General features: G+C 31.4%; 1 long non-coding RNA gene across 1 annotated transcript; it reads right to left on the minus strand.

Annotated features, from left to right (window-relative positions):
- Nucleotides 1-2,729: 2,729 nt before the first annotated feature.
- Nucleotides 2,730-4,573, minus strand: LOC118752008. Its single transcript, XR_004994621.1, has 4 exons — nt 4,403-4,573; nt 4,218-4,335; nt 3,938-4,148; nt 2,730-3,798 (listed from the first exon to the last, which is right to left on the minus strand). It is a non-coding gene; the product is annotated as an uncharacterized LOC118752008 (long non-coding RNA).
- Between the last annotated feature and the right edge of the window lie 1,087 nt (nt 4,574-5,660).

The following is a 5,660-nucleotide window of genomic DNA, read 5'->3' on the forward strand; positions in this document are numbered from 1 at the left end:
CGTGAAGGTCAGATTAAATCGACCTGTTGCACCATTGAGTATATCGAACGCTCCTGCGTTGCAATTGGCCCAATGAATGTGATTTTCTAATATTATTATGCGTTCAAACTTTTAAGGTATTTCGTCTGAAATAAGTATATGTATATTGCATTTCTGTAGAACAATGATTCGCACCCATTTTGAAATTGCCACCTACTATACTGTAAAGCTTCTAGGACATTCACTATAGTACTGGGTCATTTTTTCCGCCAGGGAGTGAAGAGGAAAAAATTTATTTCGCTTTGCGAATAACCGTGCTATGAAATGCCGCACAACTGGAGAATTTCAAGAACGGATATAACACTTTCCTTAGGTTATTTAAGGCGGCAAATGACCACCAAACCTTAATCTTAGCAGACAAATGTGCCACTGAAAATCGTAAACGTGAATTGTTGGTGAAAATGTTGGACCAAAAAGTTTCAATAAAATATATAAAAATTTTGGGCGGGACGAAGTTCACCGGGTCTGCTAGTACTTTATATTTTGACTTCAGCGCCAGTTCAGGGTGAGTTTATTGGAAATCTATGATTTATTATGATTCAACTACATACGCCAAATTCGAACCAAATCGGACCATAAATACGGTTTTTCGAAATATCTCAACCTTGGCGCCACCTAGGAAGACCATTTTACGCAAACATGATTCTACTTACATAGCCAGTATATATTTTAAAAAGCAGACAAATCGGCCCGAAAATACGTTAGATATAAGACAAAATGTTTTTTATTTGCTTTTTTATTTCAACATATTTTGATTAAAAGAAAAATACCGATAAAAATAAAATATTTCACACAAACAAAAAAAATATAATCGATAATTGTATGAGGCTATTGCCTGAAAATTTTAAAATGCACTTAGTGGCATTGTGCTACTATGATAGCACGGCCCAGTAGTCATAGTCAACTTATGTACAGTAGACTGCATCACTCCCCATCAAAAAAAAAAAATGGAACTGTTTCCACTAGAAATATAAAATCTATTACATTTCAAGACTTCCACCAAAATACCTAGCAAATATATTAACATTTACGTGAGCTGGACCGATTTGAAAATACCTCCAAAAATTTAGTTTTTTTGTTAATAAAAAGTTTTTTTAGATATTTTTTTTTTTAAATATACCTCAGATTACTAAACAGTTTAAGCTTAAAAAGTTTGCATACAAAAATTTAAAAAGATTTTTCTACGGAATCATAATAATGAGATTTTTTATGCTATTTTTTACCTTTTTTCAAAGACTGGTTTAAGAAAAACTTGAATAACTCAGCCAAAACCTTACCAATTTAGACTTATGAGGTATCGTTGGTAAGGTATTTTCTCTCCCTTTTAATTTCTTTGCGAATAATTGCAATCAAAGTTGAATTAAGATGTGTTGGTATTTGATAAAAAAAAATTTGGGACGTGAATGAGTTTTTTTTTTGCAAAGAAATAAAAAGGGTGCGAAAATACCTCTCACTGATACCTCATAAGTCTATATCGGTAAAGCAGTTATCCTAGTTTTTCTTACACAAATCTTTGAGAAAAGTTAAAAAACAGCATCTAAAATCTCATTATTATGATTCCGTAGAAACTTTTTTTTTTAATTTTTATGCAAACTTTTTAAGCTTAAACTTTTTAGTCATCTGGGGGATTTTTTCCAGAAAATCCTTTAAGAAACTATTTTTATTCATAAAAAACTACATTTTTAGAGGTATTTTCGAACCGGTCCAGCTCACGAAAATCTTAGTATTGTTTCGCAACATTTTGCTAGAAGTCTTAAAATATGCTAGGTTTGGTAATCCCGCCGGAAAAACCGCAACTTTTTTTGTGGCGATGCAGTCTAATGTACAGTAGTCGAAAAAATTATATCTGCACCAAATTTTCACAAGTTTTAAAATATTATTTTTCTTGTTATCTAATTTTGGTTAGTTTTTTATAGTTCATTCTTTAACAACATGCGTCTAAACACAAATTTAAAGGAAGTGTCACACGATTGGGTGTTTGCCAAAATTTGGTGCAAATCGTATCCTGTGAATACCCAAATGTTTTTCTTTATCCCAATCACGAAAATTAATTTGTTGAAATTTTTCAATAGAACATCGCTGTATTGTACCAATCCTTTGACTACAAAAAAAAATTTACCATTTGTTTATTTTGTACCAATAGCCTAATTTAAGAATGTAATAATCTGTACAAATGTACCAATCGAGTGATAGCCTTAAAAATGTATGCAATTTAAAAAAATTCAACAAATTTTCGTTAAAATTTCGAATTTTTTAATAAGATTCTGAGTAAGTACACAGCTGCAATAGAATAAAGTACAAGTTTCAAATGGCTAAAAACTGCGATTAATTTTTTGGAGTTTTTAAAAAACCTCGAAATTTTTACGAAAGTTTGTTGAATTTTGTTTTAATATTGCACAAATTTGGAAACTTGGACTTACACGGGTTTTGTTAAAGAATGAACTATATTTTTATAAAATACGGCCTTGATGTCAATAAATGCTCAACTTGAAAAATCATCTCTTCATTTTAGGTACTATTAGTATTTTTTAGCTCTTGTTTTCCGACCGGTTTAGCTCCAAGCGAAATAGTTTTCTGGCAACACTGATTTGCGATTTTGCGTACAACTACATACGAATACAGAAGGTGCCCTGCAAAAAATTGTGCGACTAATCTCTAAAGAGAGTATTCCGAGATTACTCTCTATCGGGTACAGTTGGGCATTAATTAGTCGCAACTAGTCTCATACGGGTACTAATGGAGATCAATTAGTCTCGACTCATCCCTTGCGGGTACCATTGTATGCAGTATACAAAACTTCAAAATTTTTACAATAAAAGTTTCTTTTTTTAAAAAAATTTATGACCAACTGAATTAAATTAAATTTCCTTTATTTTAATATGTGTAACCATTCATGATTCTCAAAAATTTTGTGTTAAACAAGCCTTGGCTAACAACTTTGTATTTTACACTCGCATATGGCAGTACACAAAACTTTAAAATTTTTATAACAAAAGTGAATTTATTTAAAATAATTTATATCTAGAAGAAAAATAAAAGGACTACCTTTACTGTAATTAACATTAACAACAAGAATTTTTAACCATTTACCCAAAAAAAAGCCTTGGCTTACAACTTTGTGAACACTCGCACAAGGCCGTTCACAAAACATAGAAATTTTGGAAAAAAAGTTTATTTTTTTGAAAGAATTTGTAACAAACAGAAAAGTAATTAAATTACCTTTCTTCTACTTAGCATTAACAACAAGAATTTTTAACCATTTCCAAAAAAAAAGCCTTGGCTTACAACTTTGTGAACTTCGTACATGTATTCTGCACTCGCACAAGGCCGTACACAAAACAGAAATTTTTGTAAAAAAATTTAATTTTTTTTTAGGAATTTATAACTAAAAGAAATTTGTAATTTTTATGCATTTTAATTTAAAACAATTTCTGCATAATCGATGGCAATTAATGCCTTTATTAAACTCTATATGTAATGCATATTTCGATAAAAAAAGAAGGGAGTTTAATCAAATGGTATTAATTGTCATCGATTTTGCAGAAATTTTTTTAATTAAATTGCATGTGGGGGCTCTTTAACATTGCGTCACATTAGGATTAGGTTAGGAGTAATGGCTTCTGCTGCATTCATGCACTATAAAGCGATTGCATTATTTGGAGCCGATTCTGGAGTTGATGGCGTTGTGATGCGAACGTAGGTCTCTGCTGGGAATATAGAAACCGAATTAGAAACTGTAGTATCCTTGCCGGTTGCATCCTATAATTAAAAAAACAGTAAATAAATGATGTAGTTGAAAAATTACATTTCGGGTACGGTTTAGTTATTTGACCCGAATCAAAATCGTTGTACAAGTAACTAAACATTTTCCTATATTTCTTAAGCTTTTTTTGCTTACCCTCATTTCATTCGGAAGATGTTTTGCGAAGCATGCGTCCCATTTTACGTCACTGTGTCTGGTGTAAGTTCAAACGAACCTTATTTTGGCTGGATGGAGCAATGGAGGTAAAGCGAAATGTGCTTGCATCGCGTTGATCCTTGAAATAGCGGGGTGTGTTTGTCGCTTTCGAGTATATCGCTGGCGAGGACGATCAGGTAGCGGGGTTGCACTTTTGAGCAAGATAAATAATAGCAACCATTTAATGCTTGGGAGTACATACTTAAAACTACCATCATACCTTATTATCCAAGCCATTGCAAAACGCTCCAACTTGTGCACAAATAACCAATTGCAGAGCTTCGTAGCAACTGCGTAGCTCGCTTTTATGAACGCACGTAATATACAATAGCTGCATACTGCAAAATAATTAATATTAATTAATTCATTACGGTTTTGCACAGAAATATTGCCATAAAAACTTACTTTTGTAATTCACTTCACTTCATTTTATAGTCTCTGCATTTTTTGACACTTTGTTTATATTTCCAAGCAGTGTTGTTAAGTTACGGAAATTTCCCTTTTGTTGAGCTATTTACAAATGAAGGGGACATTTCATCGACATAATATTTTCACGCATACATCATTCAAAGAGATGACGTAACCAATGTCGATAATGAATTATTATACGAATATGTTAAAGACTTTGCAAGCATTTGCATTTAAATACTTACATATGTATATGAAGCGATATTTATAATTAATAAAACTGAAATCAGACACATAAATCACTTCTATTGCGACAATACTCTATGAAAATATGCGCTAAAAACAAAATAACTTAAAAAGATATTTATTTTTTAAGTTAAAAGAAATTATTGTTAAACGAAGGTTTTAGTTGATTTATATGTATCCATTGCCACACAGGGAACTTTTGTTTGAAATTTTAACAAAGGCAAGTAGAGTCGGCAACACTGTTCCCAAAGTTGCAAAACTAGAAACTCGAAACTATCGATGGTTGTATTGTTAGTATCGATTGTTTTCCTCTATTGTTAGTGCATTTCTGTTATATCGATTATTATTGCAAAAAAGTAAACAGCAATGTGCGTAATAAAAAAACACGTTGATAACAATACTTTTAATAAAATGTTAAGTTCATAGCTGATGAACGATACAGCATTTAAATCGAGTTTTGCACATAATATGCAATAGCTACATACTGTAAGATAATGATTGGCAAAATCTGTCATATATAGCGATCAATTTGGTGAAAACGAAGTAATATGAGAGCCAGAGTAGCCTTTCTACAATAATAGTAAACATGATGAAGTAATTGAACAACCTAACATTTGTTTGGTAAAATCTAAAAAATTTGTTCCAGCTTTCTGTTGCTAACTATTACTACGTTTATACATAAGCTATTTGCAAATAAAAATAATTTGCAAATACCTAACTTACTGCTTTTTATTCGATGGTGAAGAATGGCGGTGTCTTGTGCTTATTTGCAAATAGTACCACTAATCAATATTTATTAGCGTGATTTAGTTATTTGCAAATAAAAAATTAACTTAGCGTTTATGCAGCAAAGTTTACCATTTTGCAAATTGTTATTTGCAAATAATACTTGCGTGTAAACGTAGTATATTACATCATGAAAAAGCTAAAAGGTGGTTACTCTGGCAATAAGAGATACGTTTTGAACTATGCTTTGCTGGCAACCTTCTCACTTTTTTTAAAAAAAGGG

The sequence above is a fragment of the Rhagoletis pomonella genome, unplaced genomic scaffold (assembly GCF_013731165.1).
Source record: "Rhagoletis pomonella isolate Grant_MI unplaced genomic scaffold, Rhpom_1.0 Rhpom_scaffold_01153, whole genome shotgun sequence".
In the NCBI taxonomy this organism is placed as follows: Eukaryota; Metazoa; Arthropoda; class Insecta; order Diptera; family Tephritidae; genus Rhagoletis; species Rhagoletis pomonella.